At 56.1% G+C, this 20,731-nt stretch overlaps 1 protein-coding gene across 8 annotated transcripts in view; it reads right to left on the reverse strand.

The window, feature by feature from the left end:
• The window catches only part of SYNGAP1 (synaptic Ras GTPase activating protein 1), a 738,530-nt gene that overhangs the window by 496,633 nt on the left and 221,166 nt on the right, over positions 1-20,731 (reverse strand). The gene's annotated exons all lie outside the window — the stretch shown is intronic.

Here is a 20,731-nt window from a genome sequence, read left to right on the forward strand (position 1 = left end):
AAGTTTGTGCCCTGTATGTGTTCCCTGTGTGGTGCCTAACTGTCTCACTGAGGCTCTGCTAACCAGAACCTCAGTGGTTATGCTCCCTCTGCTTTCTAAATTTGTCACTGCAGGCTAGTGACTAAATTTACCAATTCTCATTGGCACACTGGTACACCCATATAATTCCCTTGTATATGGTACTGAGGTACCCAGGGTATTGGGGTTCCAGGCGATCCCCATGGGCTGCAGCATTTCTTTTGCCACCCATAGGGAGCTCAGACAATTCTTACACAGGCCTGCCACTGCAGCCTGCGTGAAATAACGTACATGTTATTTCACAGCCATTTTACACTGCACAAGTAACTTATAAGTCACCTATATGTCTAGCCTTCACCTGGTGAAGGTTGGGTGCCAAGTTACTTAGTGTGTGGGCACCCTGGCACTAGCCAAGTTGCCCCCACATCGTTCAGGGCAAATTCCCCGGACTTTGTGAGTGCGGGGACACCATTACACACGTGCACTATACATAGGTCACTACCTATGTATGGCGTCACAATGGTAACTCCGAACATGGCCATGTAACATGTCTAAGATCATGGAACTGTCACCCCAATACCATTCTGATATTAGGGGAACAATTCCATGATAACCCCAGGTCTCTAGCACAGAACCCGGATACTGCCAAACTGCCTTTCCAGGGTTTCCACTGCAGCTGCTGCTGCTGCCAACCCCTCAGACAGGATTCTGCCCTCCTGGGGTCCAGGCAGCCCTGGCCCGGGAAGGCAGAACAAAGGATTTCCTCTGAGAGAGGGTGTTACAGCCTCTCCCTTTGGAAATAGGTGTGAAGGGCTGGGGAGGAGTAGAGTCCCTCAGCTTCTGGAAATGCTTTGATGGGCACAGATGGTGCCCATCTCTGCATAAGCCAGTCTACATCCGTTCATGGATCCCCCAGCCCTGCTCTGGCGCGAAACTGGACAAAGGAAAGGGGAGCGACCAATCCCCTGACCTGCACCTCCCAGGGGAGTTGCCCAGAGCTCTTCCAGCGTGTCCCAGACCTCTGCCATCGTGGAAACAGAGGTGTTGGGGCACACTGGACTGCTCTGAGTGGCCAGTGCCAGCAGATGACGTCAGAGACCCCCTCTGATAGGCTCTTACCTTTCTTGGTAGCCAATCCTCCTTCCTTGGTAGCCAAACCTCCTTTTCTGGCTATTTAGGGTCTCTGCTTTGGGGAATTCTTCAGATAATGAATGCAAGAGCTCACCAGAGTTCCTCTGCATCTCCCTCTTCGACTTCTACCAAGGATCGACCGCTGACTGCTCCAGGATGCCTGCAAAACCGCAACAAAGTAGCAAAATTACTACCAGCAACATTGTAGCGCCTAATACTGCCGGCTTTCTCGACTGTTTCCTGGTGGTGCATGCTCTGGGGGTCGCCTGCCTTCACCCTGCACCAGAAGCACAGAACAAATCTCCTGTGGATCAACAGAATCTTCCCCCTGCTAAAGCAGGCACCAAAAGACTGCATCACTGGTCCTCTGGGTCCCCTCTCATCCTGATGAGCGTGGTCCCTGGAACACAGGAACTCTACCCAAGTGGCTCCCACAGTCCAGTGGCCCTTCAGTCCAAGTTTGGTGGAGGTAAGTCCTTGCCTCCCCACGCTAGACTGCAAACTTGTGTACCGTGTGATTTGCAGCTGCTCCGGCTCCTGTGCACTCTTCCAGGATTTCCTTCATGCACAGCCTAGCCTGGGTCCCCAGCACTCCGTCCTGCAGTGCTCAACCCGCTGAGTTGGCCTCCGACATTGTGGGACCCTCTTTTGTAACTCAGTGTGGACTCCGGTTCACAAATCTTCCAAGTGCCTGTTCAGGTACTTCTGTGGGTGCTGCCTGCTTCTGTGATGGCTCTCTGAGTTGCTGAGCGCCCCCTCTGCCTCCTCCTCCAAGGGGCGACATCCTGGTCCTTCCTGGTCCTCAGCAGCACCCAAAAATCTCGACTGCGACCCTTGCAGCTAGAAAGGCTTGTTTGTGGTATTTCTGCATAGGAACACTTTTGCAACCTTCATCACGACACAGAACATCTTCCTGCCAAAGGAGAAGTTCCTAGTCCTCTTTGTTCTTGCAGAAATCCAAGCTTCTGCCATCCGGAGGCAGCTTCCTTGCACCTTCATCCGGGGTTTCCTGGGCTCCTGCCCCCCCTGGACACTGTAGCGACTATTGGACTTGGTCCCCTTGCCTTGCAGGTCCTCAGATCGGGAAATCCGTTGTCAGTGCACTGCTGGTGTTTGTTGTTCTTGCAGAATCCCCCTATCATGACTATTGTGCTCTTTTGGGGTAGTAGGTGTACTTTACTCCTACTTTTCAGGGTCTTGGGGTGGGGTATCTTGCCACCGGACTGCTTTCTTACAGTCCCAGCGACCCTCTACAAGCTCCCATAGGTCTGGGGTCCATTCGTGATTCGCATTCCACTTTTGGAGTATATGGTTTGTTTTGCCCCTAGACCTATGCTTGCCTATTGCAACCTATTGTAATTCTACACTGTTTGCATTACTTTTCTGACTCTTACTTACCTATTTGTGGTTTGTGTACATATAACTTGTGTATATTACTTACCTTCTTACTGAGGATACTCACTGAGATACTTGTGGCATGTTGTCATAAAAATAAAGTACCTTTATTTTTAGTATATCTGTGTATTGTGTTTTCTTATGATATTGTGCATATGACACTAAGTGGTACTGTAGGAGCCTCACACGTCTCCTAGTTCAGCCTAAGCTGCTCTGCTATAGCTACCATTATCTATCAGCCTAAGCTGCTAGACACCCTATACACTAATGAGGGATAACTGGGCCTGGTGCAAGGTGCAAGTACCCCTTGGTACTCACTACAAGCCAGTCCAGCCTCCTACACCACCCCTCTGCTGCACTCAGGTCTCATGGTTCCACCAAAGATCTGGGGACTACAAGGCTGCAGTGTGCACAGCTCCAAAGCTCCTCAGTGCACTACCGGGCTCCAGTGTGCACAGCTCCAAAGCTCCTCAGTGCACTACCGGGCTGCAGTGTGCACAGCTCCAAAGCTCCTCAGTGCACTACCAGGCTGCAGTGTGCACAGCTCCAAAGCTCCTCAGTGCACTACCAGGCTGCAGTGTGCACAGCTCCAAAGCTCCTCATTTCACTACAAGGCTGCAGTGTGCACAGCTCCAAAGCTCCCCAGGGCACTACCGGGCTGCAGTGTGCACAGCTCCAAAGCTCCTCAGTGCACTACCAGGCTGCAGTGTGCACCCTTCCAGTTGCGCACATAGTTCTACCTTAGTCCCTCCGTACTCTGGGGCTGCGGTGTGCACAGCTGCGCTCGTGGCCCCACTGAAGCTCCTCTGGCCACTATCCAGGCTGCGGTATGTAGAGCCCCGTGTCATTCCTCTGATGCACACATGGAGATTCCACGGTGGCGGCATGTGCCGGTGCCCCCCTCTAGATGCACACAGTCACACCGAAGCTCCTCGGGGCATCCCTGGGCTGCAGTGTGCACAGCTCCACAGGCCACCTCTCAGCTGTGCTCAGTGCTCTACCGGGCTGCAGTGTGCACAGCTCCACAGGCCACCTCTCAGCTGTCCTCAGGGCACTACCGGGCTGCAGTGTGCACAGCTCCACAGGCCACCTCTCAGCTGTGCTCAGTGCTCTACCGGGCTGCAGTGTGCACAGCTCCACAGGCCACCTCTCAGCTGTGCTCAGTGCTCTACCGGGCTGCAGTGTGCACAGCTCCACAGGCCACCTCTCAGCTGTGCTCAGGGCACTACCGGGCTGCAGTGTGCACAGCTCCACAGGCCACCTCTCAGCTGTGCTCAGTGCTCTACCGGGTTGCAGTGTGCACAGCTCCACAGGCCACCTCTCAGCTGTGCTCAGGGCACTACCGGGCTGCAGTGTGCACAGCTCCACAGGCCACCTCTCAGCTGTCCTCAGGGCACTACCGGGCTGCAGTGTGCACAGCTCCACAGGCCACCTCTCAGCTGTGCTCAGTGCTCTACCGGGCTGCAGTGTGCACAGCTCCACAGGCCACCTCTCAGCTGTGCTCAGTGCTCTACCGGGCTGCAGTGTGCACAGCTCCACAGGCCACCTCTCAGCTGTCCTCAGGGCACTACCAGGCTGCAGTGTGCACAGCTCCACAGGCCACCTCTCAGCTGTGCTCAGTGCTCTACCGGGCTGCAGTGTGCACAGCTCCACAGGCCACCTCTCAGCTGTGCTCAGTGCTCTACCGGGCTGCAGTGTGCACAGCTCCACAGGCCACCTCTCAGCTGTGCTCAGGGCACTACCGGGCTGCAGTGTGCACAGCTCCACAGGCCACCTCTCAGCTGTGCTCAGGGCACTACCGGGCTGCGGTGTGCACAGCTCCACAGGCCACCTCTCAGCTGTGCTCAGTGCTCTACCGGGCTGCGGTGTGCACAGCTCCACAGGCCACCTCTCAGCTGTGCTCAGTGCTCTACCGGGCTGCGGTGTGCACAGCTCCACAGGCCACCTCTCAGCTGTCCTCAGGGCACTACCAGGCTGCAGTGTGCACAGCTCCACAGGCCACCTCTCAGCTGTGCTCAGTGCTCTACCGGGCTGCAGTGTGCACAGCTCCACAGGCCACCTCTCAGCTGTCCTCAGGGCACTACCGGGCTGCAGTGTGCACAGCTCCACAGGCCACCTCTCAGCTGTCCTCAGGGCACTACCAGGCTGCAGTGTGCACAGCTCCACAGGCCACCTCTCAGCTGTGCTCAGTGCTCTACCGGGCTGCAGTGTGCACAGCTCCACAGGCCACCTCTCAGCTGTCCTCAGGGCACTACCAGGCTGCAGTGTGCACAGCTCCACAGGCCACCTCTCAGCTGTGCTCAGTGCTCTACCAGGCTGCAGTGTGCACAGCTCCACAGGCCACCTCTCAGCTGTGCTCAGTGCTCTACCAGGCTGCAGTGTGCACAGCTCCACAGGCCACCTCTCAGCTGTGCTCAGGGCACTACCAGGCTGCAGTGTGCACAGCTGCACAGGCCACCTCTCAGCTGTGCTCAGGGCACTACCGGGCTGCAGTGTGCACAGCTCCACAGGCCACCTCTCAGCTGTGCTCAGGGCACTACCGGGCTGCAGTGTGCATATCCCCCAGGCCACCTCTCAGCTGTGCTCAGGGCACTACCAGGCTGCAGTGTGCACAGCTCCACAGGCCACCTCTCAGCTGTCCTCAGGGCACTACCAGGCTGCAGTGTGCACAGCTCCACAGGCCACCTCTCAGCTGTCCTCAGGGCACTACCAGGCTGCAGTGTGCACAGCTCCACAGGCCACCTCTCAGCTGTCCTCAGGGCACTACCAGGCTGCAGTGTGCACAGCTCCACAGGCCACCTCTCAGCTGTGCTCAGTGCTCTACCAGGCTGCAGTGTGCACAGCTCTACAGGCCACCTCTCAGCTGTCCTCAGGGCACTACCAGGCTGCAGTGTGCATATCCCCCAGGCCATCTCTCAGCTGTCCTCAGGGCACTACCGGGCTGCAGTGTGCACAGCTCCACAGGCCACCTCTCAGCTGTCCTCAGGGCACTACCGGGCTGCAGTGTGCATATCCCCCAGGCCACCTCTCAGCTGTCCTCAGGGCACTACCGGGCTGCAGTGTGCACAGCTCCACAGGCCACCTCTCAGCTGTGCTCAGGGCACTACCGGGCTGCAGTGTGCATATCCCCCAGGCCACCTCTCAGCTGTCCTCAGGGCACTACCGGGCTGCAGTGTGCACAGCTCCACAGGCCACCTCTCAGCTGTCCTCAGGGCACTACCGGGCTGCAGTGTGCACAGCTCCACAGGCCACCTCTCAGCTGTCCTCAGGGCACTACCGGGCTGCAGTGTGCATATCCCCCAGGCCACCTCTCAGCTGTCCTCAGGGCACTACCGGGCTGCAGTGTGCACAGCTCCACAGGCCACCTCTCAGCTGTGCTCAGGGCACTACCGGGCTGCAGTGTGCATATCCCCCAGGCCACCTCTCAGCTGTCCTCAGGGCACTACCGGGCTGCAGTGTGCACAGCTCCACAGGCCACCTCTCAGCTGTCCTCAGGGCACTACCGGGCTGCAGTGTGCATATCCCCCAGGCCACCTCTCAGCTGTCCTCAGGGCACTACCAGGCTGCAGTGTGCACAGCTCCACAGGCCACCTCTCAGCTGTGCTCAGTGCTCTACCAGGCTGCAGTGTGCACAGCTCCACAGGCCACCTCACAGCTGTCCTCAGGGCACTACCAGGCTGCAGTGTGCACAGCTCCACAGGCCACCTCTCAGCTGTCCTCAGGGCACTACCAGGCTGCAGTGTGCACAGCTCCACAGGCCACCTCTCAGCTGTCCTCAGGGCACTACCAGGCTGCAGTGTGCACAGCTCCACAGGCCACCTCTCAGCTGTGCTCAGTGCTCTACCAGGCTGCAGTGTGCACAGCTCCACAGGCCACCTCTCAGCTGTCCTCAGGGCCCTACCAGGCTGCAGTGTGCACAGCTCCACAGGCCACCTCTCAGCTGTCCTCAGGGCACTACCAGGCTGCAGTGTGCATATCCCCCAGGCCACCTCTCAGCTGTCCTCAGGGCACTACCGGGCTGCAGTGTGCATATCCCCCAGGCCACCTCTCAGCTGTCCTCAGGGCACTACCAGGCTGCAGTGTGCACAGCTCCACAGGCCACCTCTCAGCTGTCCTCAGGGCACTACCAGGCTGCAGTGTGCATATCCCCCAGGCCACCTCTCAGCTGTCCTCAGGGCACTACCGGGCTGCAGTGTGCATATCCCCCAGGCCACCTCTTAGCTGTCCTCAGGGCACTACCAGGCTGCAGTGTGCACAGCTCCACAGGCCACCTCTCAGCTGTCCTCAGGGCACTACCGGGCTGCAGTGTGCACAGCTCCACAGGCCACCTCTCAGCTGTCCTCAGGGCACTACCGGGCTGCAGTGTGCATATCCCCCAGGCCATCTCTCAGCTGTGCTCAGTGCTCTACCGGGCTGCAGTGTGCACAGCTCCACAGGCCACCTCTCAGCTGTCCTCAGGGCACTACCGGGCTGCAGTGTGCACAGCTCCACAGGCCACCTCTCAGCTGTCCTCAGGGCACTACCGGGCTGCAGTGTGCACAGCTCCACAGGCCACCTCTCAGCTGTCCTCAGGGCACTACCGGGCTGCAGTGTGCACAGCTCCACAGGCCACCTCTCAGCTGTGCTCAGTGCTCTACCGGGCTGCAGTGTGCACAGCTCCACAGGCCACCTCTCAGCTGTCCTCAGGGCACTACCAGGCTGCAGTGTGCACAGCTCCACAGGCCACCTCTCAGCTGTCCTCAGGGCACTACCGGGCTGCAGTGTGCACAGCTCCACAGGCCACCTCTCAGCTGTCCTCAGGGCACTACCGGGCTGCAGTGTGCACAGCTCCACAGGCCACCTCTCAGCTGTCCTCAGGGCACTACCAGGCTGCAGTGTGCACAGCTCCACAGGCCACCTCTCAGCTGTGCTCAGGGCACTACCGGGCTGCAGTGTGCACAGCTCCACAGGCCACCTCTCAGCTGTGCTCAGTGCTCTACCGGGCTGCAGTGTGCACAGCTCCACAGGCCACCTCTCAGCTGTGCTCAGTGCTCTACCAGGCTGCAGTGTGCACAGCTCCACAGGCCACCTCTCAGCTGTGCTCAGGGCACTACCAGGCTGCAGTGTGCACAGCTCCACAGGCCACCTCTCAGCTGTGCTCAGGGCACTACCAGGCTGCAGTGTGCACAGCTCCACAGGCCACCTCTCAGCTGTGCTCAGTGCTCTACCGGGCTGCAGTGTGCACAGCTCCACAGGCCACCTCTCAGCTGTGCTCAGTGCTCTACCGGGCTGCAGTGTGCACAGCTCCACAGGCCACCTCTCAGCTGTGCTCAGTGCTCTACCGGGCTGCAGTGTGCACAGCTCCACAGGCCACCTCTCAGCTGTCCTCAGGGCACTACCAGGCTGCAGTGTGCACAGCTCCACAGGCCACCTCTCAGCTGTGCTCAGTGCTCTACCAGGCTGCAGTGTGCACAGCTCCACAGGCCACCTCTCAGCTGTGCTCAGTGCTCTACCAGGCTGCAGTGTGCACAGCTCCACAGGCCACCTCTCAGCTGTCCTCAGGGCACTACCGGGCTGCAGTGTGCACAGCTCCACAGGCCACCTCTCAGCTGTCCTCAGGGCACTACCAGACTGCAGTGTGCACAGCTCCACAGGCCACCTCTCAGCTGTCCTCAGGGTACTACCAGGCTGCAGTGTGCATATCCCCCAGGCCACCTCTCAGCTGTCCTCAGGGCACTACCGGGCTGCAGTGTGCACAGCTCCACAGGCCACCTCTCAGCTGTCCTCAGGGCACTACCAGGCTGCAGTGTGCATATCCCCCAGGCCACCTCTCAGCTGTCCTCAGGGCACTACCAGGTTGAAGTGTGCATATCCCCCAGGCCACCTCTCAGCTGTGCTCAGGGCACTACCAGGCTGCAGTGTGCACAGCTCCACAGGCCACCTCTCAGCTGTCCTCAGGGCACTACCGGGCTGCAGTGTGCACAGCTCCACAGGCCACCTCTCAGCTGTCCTCAGGGCACTACCAGGCTGCAGTGTGCACAGCTCCACAGGCCACCTCTCAGCTGTCCTCAGGGCACTACCAGGCTGCAGTGTGCACAGCTCCACAGGCCACCTCTCAGCTGTCCTCAGGGCACTACCAGGCTGCAGTGTGCACAGCTCCACAGGCCACCTCTCAGCTGTCCTCAGGGCACTACCAGGCTGCAGTGTGCATATCCCCCAGGCCACCTCTCAGCTGTGCTCAGTGCTCTACCGGGCTGCAGTGTGCACAGCTCCACAGGCCACCTCTCAGCTGTGCTCAGGGCACTACCAGGCTGCAGTGTGCACAGCTCCACAGGCCACCTCTCAGCTGTCCTCAGGGCACTACCAGGCTGCAGTGTGCACAGCTCCACAGGCCACCTCTCAGCTGTCCTCAGGGCACTACCAGGCTGCAGTGTGCACAGCTCCACAGGCCACCTCTCAGCTGTGCTCAGGGCACTACCAGGCTGCAGTGTGCACAGCTCCACAGGCCACCTCTCAGCTGTCCTCAGGGCACTACCAGACTGCAGTGTGCACAGCTCCACAGGCCACCTCTCAGCTGTCCTCAGGGCACTACCAGGCTGCAGTGTGCATATCCCCCAGGCCACCTCTCAGCTGTGCTCAGGGCACTACCGGGCTGCAGTGTGCACAGCTCCACAGGCCACCTCTCAGCTGTCCTCAGGGCACTACCGGGCTGCAGTGTGCACAGCTCCACAGGCCACCTCTCAGCTGTCCTCAGGGCACTACCAGGCTGCAGTGTGCACAGCTCCACAGGCCACCTCTCAGCTGTCCTCAGGGCACTACCAGGCTGCAGTGTGCACAGCTCCACAGGCCACCTCTCAGCTGTCCTCAGGGCACTACCAGGCTGCAGTGTGCACAGCTCCACAGGCCACCTCTCAGCTGTCCTCAGGGCACTACCAGGCTGCAGTGTGCATATCCCCCAGGCCACCTCTCAGCTGTGCTCAGTGCTCTACCGGGCTGCAGTGTGCACAGCTCCACAGGCCACCTCTCAGCTGTGCTCAGGGCACTACCAGGCTGCAGTGTGCACAGCTCCACAGGCCACCTCTCAGCTGTCCTCAGGGCACTACCAGGCTGCAGTGTGCACAGCTCCACAGGCCACCTCTCAGCTGTCCTCAGGGCACTACCAGGCTGCAGTGTGCACAGCTCCACAGGCCACCTCTCAGCTGTGCTCAGGGCACTACCAGGCTGCAGTGTGCATATCCCCCAGGCCACCTCTCAGCTGTGCTCAGGGCACTACCAGGCTGCAGTGTGCACAGCTCCACAGGCCACCTCTCAGCTGTCCTCAGGGCACTACCAGACTGCAGTGTGCACAGCTCCACAGGCCACCTCTCAGCTGTCCTCAGGGCACTACCAGGCTGCAGTGTGCATATCCCCCAGGCCACCTCTCAGCTGTCCTCAGGGCACTACCGGGCTGCAGTGTGCATATCCCCCAGGCCACCTCTCAGCTGTCCTCAGGGCACTACCAGGCTGCAGTGTGCACAGCTCCACAGGCCACCTCTCAGCTGTCCTCAGGGCACTACCGGGCTGCAGTGTGCACAGCTCCACAGGCCACCTCTCAGCTGTGCTCAGTGCTCTACCGGGCTGCAGTGTGCACAGCTCCACAGGCCACCTCTCAGCTGTGCTCAGGGCACTACCGGGCTGCAGTGTGCACAGCTCCACAGGCCACCTCTCAGCTGTGCTCAGTGCTCTACCGGGCTGCAGTGTGCACAGCTCCACAGGCCACCTCTCAGCTGTCCTCAGGGCACTACCAGGCTGCAGTGTGCACAGCTCCACAGGCCACCTCTCAGCTGTCCTCAGGGCACTACCAGGCTGCAGTGTGCACAGCTCCACAGGCCACCTCTCAGCTGTGCTCAGTGCTCTACCGGGCTGCAGTGTGCACAGCTCCACAGGCCACCTCTCAGCTGTCCTCAGGGCACTACCAGGCTGCAGTGTGCATATCCCCCAGGCCACCTCTCAGCTGTCCTCAGGGCACTACCGGGCTGCAGTGTGCATATCCCCCAGGCCACCTCTCAGCTGTGCTCAGTGCTCTACCGGGCTGCAGTGTGCACAGCTCCACAGGCCACCTCTCAGCTGTGCTCAGTGCTCTACCAGGCTGCAGTGTGCACAGCTCCACAGGCCACCTCTCAGCTGTCCTCAGGGCACTACCAGGCTGCAGTGTGCATATCCCCCAGGCCACCTCTCAGCTGTGCTCAGGGCACTACCGGGCTGCAGTGTGCACAGCTCCACAGGCCACCTCTCAGCTGTCCTCAGGGCACTACCGGGCTGCAGTGTGCATAGCTCCACAGGCCACCTCTCAGCTGTCCTCAGGGCACTACCAGGCTGCAGTGTGCACAGCTCCACAGGCCACCTCTCAGCTGTCCTCAGGGCACTACCAGGCTGCAGTGTGCACAGCTCCACAGGCCACCTCTCAGCTGTGCTCAGTGCTCTACCGGGCTGCAGTGTGCATATCCCCCAGGCCACCTCTCAGCTGTGCTCAGGGCACTACCAGGCTGCAGTGTGCACAGCTCCACAGGCCACCTCTCAGCTGTGCTCAGGGCACTACCGGGCTGCAGTGTGCACAGCTCCACAGGCCACCTCTCAGCTGTCCTCAGGGCACTACCAGGCTGCAGTGTGCACAGCTCCACAGGCCACCTCTCAGCTGTGCTCAGTGCTCTACCGGGCTGCAGTGTGCACAGCTCCACAGGCCACCTCTGAGCTGTCCTCAGGGCACTACCAGGCTGCAGTGTGCACAGCTCCACAGGCCACCTCTCAGCTGTGCTCAGTGCTCTACCGGGCTGCAGTGTGCACAGCTCCACAGGCCACCTCTGAGCTGTCCTCAGGGCACTACCAGGCTGCAGTGTGCACAGCTCCACAGGCCACCTCTCAGCTGTCCTCAGGGCACTACCAGGCTGCAGTGTGCACAGCTCCACAGGCCACCTCTGAGCTGTCCTCAGGGCACTACCAGGCTGCAGTGTGCACAGCTCCACAGGCCACCTCTCAGCTGTCCTCAGGGCACTACCAGGCTGCAGTGTGCATATCCCCCAGGCCACCTCTCAGCTGTCCTCAGGGCACTACCGGGCTGCAGTGTGCACAGCTCCACAGGCCACCTCTCAGCTGTCCTCAGGGCACTACCAGGCTGCAGTGTGCACAGCTCCACAGGCCACCTCTCAGCTGTCCTCAGGGCACTACCAGGCTGCAGTGTGCACAGCTCCACAGGCCACCTCTCAGCTGTCCTCAGGGCACTACCAGGCTGCAGTGTGCATATCCCCCAGGCCACCTCTCAGCTGTCCTCAGGGCACTACCGGGCTGCAGTGTGCATATCCCCCAGGCCACCTCTCAGCTGTCCTCAGGGCACTACCAGGCTGCAGTGTGCACAGCTCCACAGGCCACCTCTCAGCTGTCCTCAGGGCACTACCAGGCTGCAGTGTGCATATCCCCCAGGCCATCTGTCCGCGGCTCTCCCGGGCCGTGCACAGCAGTACATCTGTTCCCGGCCCCACCCACTGTCAACATTTGAAACATCTCCCAGGTAGGAGTTAGCTGGAGCAGGAAAAGTTCAATTGTACATGCTCTTTTGACGTCCAACTCAGATCCCTTCATTGTGGATATTCACAATGTGCACTTTGTGCGCCCAGTCAGCATTAAGTTTATCCATCTCCCATGACAGAACACACCTGGCTTGGCTCGGTTGTTTGACATCTGACTGTAGCCGATCCCACCAGTAGATGATGTATTTTGTTTAAATTCATTGCCCACATCTCACCCCTTGGACTCTCGTGGCACGCATACCTGCTTGGCACGAGAAGGCCACCCCAGACCCCGGCACCCTACACACCACTGGGCCTCACGCGGTTTTATGATCTTTGATGGGTTAACAAGGGCAGGAGTACAGCACAGGAAGCACTGAAGGTTTGGGATCAGATTGCACGACTTAAAGGAGTAACAGGGCACGTGCTGTACTTTTATGAAAATATGGCGGATCCGGCAAGCAGAGAAGCAGCTGGATGTATGATTTACACGTATGTGAGGTCCACCAGCAACATTCCAACGCTTTACACCTGCACGTGCTAAGGTACTGCCTGCGCTGCGTTCGACTGCTTGCTGTTCTCCACTGGGACATGTCTTTCAAATGCATTATGTATGTAATTTACCTGCTGTATACAGTGCCCATGCTTTGCTTTTGGACATTATTATATATATATATATATATATTACCTAGTGGCGGACCACAGAAATTCGACAGGTATAGTTAGTAAGTATAACTCGCGCCCTAAGTTAACGATAACTTGCGCCCTCTCCATGCACTGCTAATTGCCCCACAAATTATGACACTCAGGACATCTTTGATAACATCATTGATAATATCACTGGAATATTTGCAGTAAAATGTGCATGGGGGCACAAGTTATAGTTACCTTAGGGCAGGATTTATACTTACTTGAGATAACTCTAACTATAACTGGTGAATTTCTATGGTTTTGTACTTTTAAAACGTGAGCCTAACTATAATGTCTCTGTAACCTCCGTTTTTTCAGTGAAAAAAAAAAATATATATATACATATCATTTTTTTCCTTAACTTTTTTTTTTCTTCTATATAAATGATTTTCAAGAACTGGTTTCCTTTTTTAACCCAAAATCCATGAACATTGAAAGAAGATGCAATTCCTCTTACCTGTTCAGGGTGTGGCCTCGTTAGTCAGGGTACACTAGCTGTGTAAAGTAGTTTTGCGCACTGAAGGCGAGAGGCCACGATGTTTGGTAATATTTTACCATGCGGATTACTGGCACTCTGGCAGGTATTCCCGTTTTCTGGAGTTATGGATGGATGGCTTTGTTTCTAGGGGTATTTTCTACTCCTCTGGCTGGGAGAGGCCAATAACTGTGAACTCCCTGCTTTCATAGCTGTATACACGAAGGTTTTTGTTTGTGGTAGGAGGCAGGGGTTGACAGTGTCGGACTAGCACAAAAATTAGACCAGAGCACTAAAATAAGAGTAGCCCCCCTAGGGAATCAAATTGCTAAAAAAAAAAGTCGCACACATTTGCAAACCTGTGCAGTTTTTAATTGTAAAGACAAGCTGTATAGATGTTTTGAAAGGCAGGGGAGAGTGTATGCATTTGTGCTTCCTGTAGGCAATATCTGTGGCAATATCAGGGAAATCGACAGAAAAAACTGCCCTGCAGCCCTAAAACAGGCAAACACCAGCCAACACTCTGACCGGTCAGACTAGTCCATCCTATTGGCCAGTCCGCCACTGGCTGTTGACAAATTCAGCAAAATATAGTTGTAATGTAATGTGGATCAGAGTAAGTAGAGTACAGACTAGCCGTATGGACCCAGAGAGATGAATGACAGGCTGCAGAAGGCGTAGGTGTTATATATATATATACATGAGTACACATTTTTGCAGCACTGGGCGTGATTTGCAGGGTGTTGTCTGCAGCAGTGTCCGTGAACGGTGCATCATGGGTATACTACATTGTTTACCTTTCATGCAGCAAACATGTATTGCTAAACCAGACTGCATGACCCAGTGTGTAGTAATTGCATAGCTCTTCAATCCCTGGTGACACAGCACCAAGGATGATGTGATGTATGGCTAAACGCTTATAAGGTCCAAAAGGCGAGACCTATTGGCTATGCCAATGCTTGTTTCACCCATGTGGTTTCCGGCTACAATATAGATGCAGACCAGCACGGCCCCCCACCACCCCCAGGAACACAAGATTCAGCCCCCCAAATGCAAGAGACAGTCTTACACCAGTGTGACCCTTGGGGCAAATCTGCTTGCACATCTGCTCTGCCATAGACGGTCTGACAGCAGAGACCCACTATTACCCCCCAGGGAGTCTGCACTACCTAACATTCCATTGAATTGCTGATCATTTTTCAAAGCCGGGGAGAAAGCCCGACTCAAAAGGCGCGCTCTGCTATGGTTGGCTAGGTGAAAAGGCACGCTCTGCTTTGGTTGGCTAGGTGAAAAGGCACGCTCTGCTTTGGTTGGCTAGGTGAAAAGGCACGCTCTGCTTTGGTTGGCTAGGTGAAAAGGCGCGCTCTGCATGGATTGCCTGAGCGTGGATGTGCCCTCTGCTGTAATTCGCTGCTTGTACACTTTGGCATCCATCATGGTTGCCTCCGGATTTCCGCCAGTGCCCCAGCTAGCAAAACAGAAGCTGGAGATTCAGGCTCTGCACTTGTTCTTTGATGAATCACATGTAGGCAGCAGGGTGTGTCCCCCCCTCTCCGTCCTCTGCGGACAGCAATAGGAGTGTCCCAGACAGAGGTGGCCAACTTTCTTAGATACAAAATACTAGCCACAGTTTTTAATTTTGCTATGAACAACCAAGAGCTGGTAGAAGAAAAACAATTTCTCTAAATTGTCAGGAGTCTTTTGTAGCATGGCAAACAGCTCTCTGTTTTCTCTAATAATCATTCTGAAGCAACTTAGAGAACATTGACATACTTTTTTCAAACTTTCACATACTTTTTAAGGGTCTGTTAATATACTGGATTTCACAATTCTTCTCAAAATGTTACCAGCAAGTACAGGCCGGGCAGGTGCACAAGTGGCGGGGTGGCGGGCGACCTTAGATAGGTTACAAATTGGCTCCCACACAAGGCAGTGCACATACACCACGGGAAGAGGAATCTGCTGAACCTCTGGTGAAATTCATCAGTCCAACCTCCCCCAAATATGGAACAGGCCCAACATTACTGTGGCCCTGGACATCAGTGACACCTGACACCAAATGTCACAGTTAGAGTCCAGTCACTTCTCACTGCCTTGGGACTCTGGAGACTCAAATCAATCAATCAATCATGGATTTGAAGAGTGCTGCTAATCACCAATAGGGTCTCAAGGCTCTGGTTGTGGGCGTGCTGCTCAGTCGAACAGCCAGGTCTTGAGGTCCTTCCTGAACCGCTTCAGTGACGCGGTCTGCCTAAGCTTGAGAGGGAGCGTGTTTCAAGTCCGGGCTGCTAGGTTGGAGAAGGATCTTCCTCCTGCTGTGCTTTTTTGGATCTTAGGGATGGCTGCGGGGGCGAGCTGGGAGGAGCGGCGATGTCTCATGGGTACGTAGAAGGCGAGGGGGCGATTGAGGTATGCCGGTCCTATGTTGTGCAGTGCCTTGTAGGTTTGGATCAGGAGTTTGTATGTGATGCGCTTGTTGACTGAGAGCCAATGTAGGTCTCCGAGATGAGAGGAGATGCGGCTGTGTCAGGGGATGTCCAGGATACGTCTGGCTGCTGCATTCTGGACTCTTTGTAGTCCTGATTGTATTTTCTTGTTGATGCCGGCATAGAGTGTCTGGGTGACTGTCTTCCTTGTGTCGGGGGGGAATCGATTTGAAAATCTGTTGCAGGGTGTGAAACCTAGATGAGGAGATGGTGTTAACTTGGCGGGTGATCGATAGAGAGGAGTCCATGATGATGCTGAGGTTGCGTGCATAATCAGTGGGGGCGGGGGCGGTACCCACATTGGTGGGCCACCAGGGGTCGTTCCAGGCAGAAGAGGTGAAGCTGATCACAAGGATCTCTGTCTTGTCCAAGTTGAATTTGGGGCCGCTGGCCTTCATCCAGGCAGCGACTGCTCTCATCCCGTTGTGGAAATTCCTCTTGGCTTGAGCAGAGTCCTTGGACAGGGAGAGGATCAGTTGGGTGTCGTCGGCGTAGGAGACTATGTTTAGCTCGTGTTGTTCGGTGATCTTAGCGAGCGGGGCCATGAGTGAGGATCCTTGGGGCGCTCCTCAGCAAGTGTCTTTAGGTTCTGATGTGAACTGTGGTAGTTCGACCATTTGTGTTCTTCCAGTGAGGAAGGACCTGATCCAATCCTGTGCTTTGTCTCAAACGCCGGCATCGTGCAGTCTGTTGCAGAGGGTGGAGTGGGAGACAGTGTCAAATGCAGCGGAGAGGTCTAGGAGGATGAGTGAGGCAGTGCCTCTGCGATCCAGTACTAAGTACCTGATGTAGATATTGGCGGAAGGGTTAGTCCGTCACAATGTTGACAGATATACCATCCGCCGAAATATAAATCACATTACTTCCTATGGGATTTAGATTTTGGTGGACGAGATATTCATCACCATCGTGATGGAGTAACTTGTCCGCCAAGATCTCAATCAGGCCCCACAGGGAGGGAAAATGTAAAATGGGAGAATGAAGCAAAAAGGGGAACAGAGAAAAAAGAAGAGGTGAGTGGAGGAATAAAAGAAGAAACGTGGTAACAAGAAGGAAAAGGAGAGAATACGAGGGAGAAAAGGGTAAGAAGAAGAGAGGTCGAACAAGTTTAAGGAGGGAGAGAAAACAGAGCTGGGTGAAGATAGGAGAGAAGGAATAGGTGGAAGAAAATAAAGCAAACTAGTGAATGGAGAGAGAGAAGGGAGAAGCAGGAGGGAGACATAAGGGCCCAGAGAGCATGGAGGCAGAGGGTAGGCTGAGAGGCAGCGATCAGGGAGGCACAGAACAAAGGAGCAAAGAGCATGGAGACCGAGAACAAGGAGATGGAAATAGGGTTGCAGAGGCAGAAGAAAATAGAGAGACAAAGAAGAGAGACAGAGAGCAAAGAGGAAGTAACCAAAGAGACTGGGTGGAGATGCAGTGAGGGCGGAGAGCATGGAGACAAATATGAGGGAGGCAAAGAGCAGGGAGGCAGTGAACACGGAGGCAGAGAACAGGGAGGCAGAGACCAGGGAGGCAGTGAACACAGAGGCAGAGAATAGTGAGGCAGTGAACAGGGAGGCAGAGAGCAGGGAGGCAGCGTGCAGGGAGACAGAGAGCAGGGAGGCAGGGAGCAGGGAGGCAGAGAGCAGGGAAGCAGAGAGCAGGGATGCAGAGACCAGGGAGGCAGAGAGCAGGGAAGCAGAGACCAGGGAGGCAGAGAGCAGGGAATCAGAGACCAGGGAGGCAGAGAGCAGAGAGGCAGAGACCAGGGAGGCAGAGAGCAGGGAGCCAGAGAGGCAGAGAGCAGAGAGGGAGAGAGCAGGGAGGCAGAGACTAGGGAGGCAGAGACCAGGGAGGCAGAGAGCAGGGAAGCAGAGACCAGGGAGACAGGCAGAGAGCAGGGAAGCAGAGACCAGGGAGGCAGAGAGCAAAGAGGCAGAAACCAGGGAGGCAGAGAGCAGGGAGTCAGAGAGGCAGAGAGCAGAGAGGCAGAGACCAGGGAGGTAGAGACCAGGGAGGCAGAGAGGCAGAGAGCAGGGAGGCAGAGACCAGGGAGGCAGAGACCAGGGAGGCAGAAAACAATGAGGCAGAGACCCGGGAGGCAGTGAACACGGAGGCAGAGAACAGGGTGGCCGAGAGCAGGGAGGCAGAGAACGGTGAGGCAGTGAACAGGGAGGCAGAGAGCAGGGAGGCCGAGAGCAGGGAGGCAGAGAACAGGGAGGCACGGAGCAGGGAGGTAGAGAGCAGGGAGGCATGGAGCAGGGAGGCAGAGAGGCATAGAGCAGAGAGGCAGAGAGGCAGAGAACAGGGAGGCAGAGAGCAGGGAGGCAGAGACCAGGGAGGTAGAAAGGGAAACAGCAGAGAGGCAAAGAAGGTAGGGAACAGAGAGGTAGGGAACAGGGAGGCAGAGAGCAGGGAGGCAGAGAACAGGGAGACAGAGAGCAGGGAGACAGAAAGCAGTGAGACAGAGAGGCAGAGAGCAGAGAGGCAGAGACCAGGGAGGTAGAGACCAGGGAGGCAGAGAGGCAGAGAGCAGGGAGGCAGAGACCAGGGAGGCAGAGACCAGGGAGGCAGAGACCAGAAAGGCAGAGAACAATGAGGCAGAGACCAGGGAGGCAGAGACCAGGGAGGCAGAGAGCAGAGAGGCAGAGAGCAGTGAGGTAGAGCGCAGGGAGGCAGAGAGCAGGGAGGGAGAGAGGCAGAGAGCAGGGAGACAGAGAGCAGGGAGACAGAGAGGCAGAGACCAGGGAGGCAGAGACCAGGGAGGCAGAAACGGAAACAGCAGAGATGCAAAGAAGGCAGGGAACAGAGACGCAGAAATAGAGGTAAAGAGCAAGGAGGCAAATACAGTGAGAAGGAAGATGCAACAGTCACCACAGAATGACCAGGTAGAAAGCAGGGAGCCAGAGAGTAAGCAGGCAGACAGCATGGAATCAGCACTGCTTAATTTCTGCCGGCGGTTTCCGGTGCTCGGCACTAGCACTTAATTGCCAACACTGGCACTTATGACAGTCTGCCACACCGTGGCACTATTTACTTTATTTAAAGATGAGCACAGTAACAGCTGTTTAGTAAATCAATGTACAATAAAAATGACTAATACCTCCACCCAAGCCATTCTTCTAGCTTGGAGGCCTGGAGTAGTCTGAAGAAGTGTGATGCTGGCTGGGGCAACGCAAGCTGCAGTGGCCTCCTGACCAGGGTCAGGAATGAAAGAGAGACAGGACAGAGAGAACAAACCAGACAGCGGGGTAATAGAAGCAACAATGCAAAAAGTAGGGGGGACGAGAGGTCTGAGGTAGAGAGGAAGAGGCCTTGGAGGCAGAGAAGGCAGAGGAAAGAGACACAAGTGCTGGAAGGCACAGAGCGGCGAAGATTAGAGCAGGACGTCCCACAGCAGGGAGACCAGAGAGGAAGGAGACAGAGAGGGAGACAGCAGGAAGATAACGAGGCCAGAGGGAGAAAGCGAGTGGACAGATGACCACAAAGCAGTAAGCAACTCCAGCGCCTTGGCCGCCCTTTACAAATCCCTGATTGATTGACTGATTGATTGATTCACTTGAGGATGCAGGGGGCCAACAAGGCGCGAGGTGGAGATCAGAAAGGCAGGTAGCAGGGAAACAAGAGGCAGACAGTCTAAGAATGAAAATGAAAGAGGTCAGAGACTATGGAGGCAAAAGCAACGAGGCAAAGTTCAGGGAGGCAGAGAGGGAGGGGAAGACCAAGGAGTCGCGAGGCTGGAAGGGGTCGATCCAAGAGGCAGAGAGGGGGAAGACAGAGCAGAAAAGCAGGGTGCTTGGAGAAACAGAGAGGGCAGAGAGAGAAGCAGGATAAGACGATATATTATGCTTCAAAAATCAGGAAGGAAGGGGTCTGGGACAGAGAGGTAGACGGTAGGGAGGCATCGAGCAAGGTAGCAGACAGGCAAAGAGTGTTGCACTAGAGGAGAGGAAACAAGCATGCAGGGAGGCAGAGAGGAGTACGGAGAGAGTAAGAGGCAGAGAGCGATGAGGCAGAGAGCATGAGTGTGAGAGTAAGGAGGCAGAGAGTGATGAGCTAGAGAGCAAGGAGGTAGAGACCAGAGATGCAGAGAACATGAGTGTGAGAGTAAGGAGGCAGAGAGTGATGAACTAGAGAGCAGGGAGGGAGAGACCAGAGCGGCAGAGAACATGAGTGTGAGAGTAAGGAGTCAGAGAGTGATGAGGTAGAGAACATGGAGGGTGAGAGCTAAGAATTTGAGTGTGGGAATAAGGATGCAGAGAGCGATGAGGCAGAGAACATGAGTGTGAGAGTCAGGAGGCAAAGAGTGATGAACTAGAGAGCAGGGAGGTAGAGACCAGAGATGCAGAGAACATGAGTGTGAGAGTAAGGAGGCAGAGAGTGATGAACTAGACAGCAGGGAGGGAGGGACCAGAGCAACAGAGAACATGAGTGTGAGAGCAAGGAGGCAGAGAGTGATGAACTAGAAAGCAAGGAGCTATAGACTGGAGCAGCAGAGAACATGAGTGTGAGAGTAAGGGGGCAGAGAGTGATGAACTAAAGAGCAGGGAGGTAGAGACCAGAGCGGCAGAGAACAAGAGTGTGAGAGTAAGGATACAGAGAACGATGAGGTAGAGAACATGGAGGGAGAGAGCTGAGAACATGAGTGTGAGAGTAAGGAGGCAGAAAGCGATGAGGCAGAGAACATGAGTGTGAGAGTAAGGAGGCAGAGAGTGAGGAGCTAGAGAGCAGGGAGGTAGAGACCAGAGATGCAGAGAACATGAGTGTGAGCAATGAGGCAGAGAACAGGAGTGTGAGAGTAGGGAGGCAGAGAGTGATGAACTAGAGACCAGGAAGGTGGAGAACAGAGCGGCAGAGAACATGAGTGTGAGAGTAAGGAGGCAGAGAGTGATGACCTAGAGAGCAAGGAGGTAGAGACCAGAGACGCACAGAACATGAGCGTCAGAGTAAGGAAGCAGAGAGCGATGAGGTAGATAACAAGGCAGAAGAGAGCAGAGAACATGAGTGTGAGAGTAAGGAGGCAGAGAGTAATG

Source organism: Pleurodeles waltl, chromosome 6 (assembly GCF_031143425.1).
Source record: "Pleurodeles waltl isolate 20211129_DDA chromosome 6, aPleWal1.hap1.20221129, whole genome shotgun sequence".
Lineage (NCBI taxonomy): Eukaryota > Metazoa > Chordata > Amphibia > Caudata > Salamandridae > Pleurodeles > Pleurodeles waltl.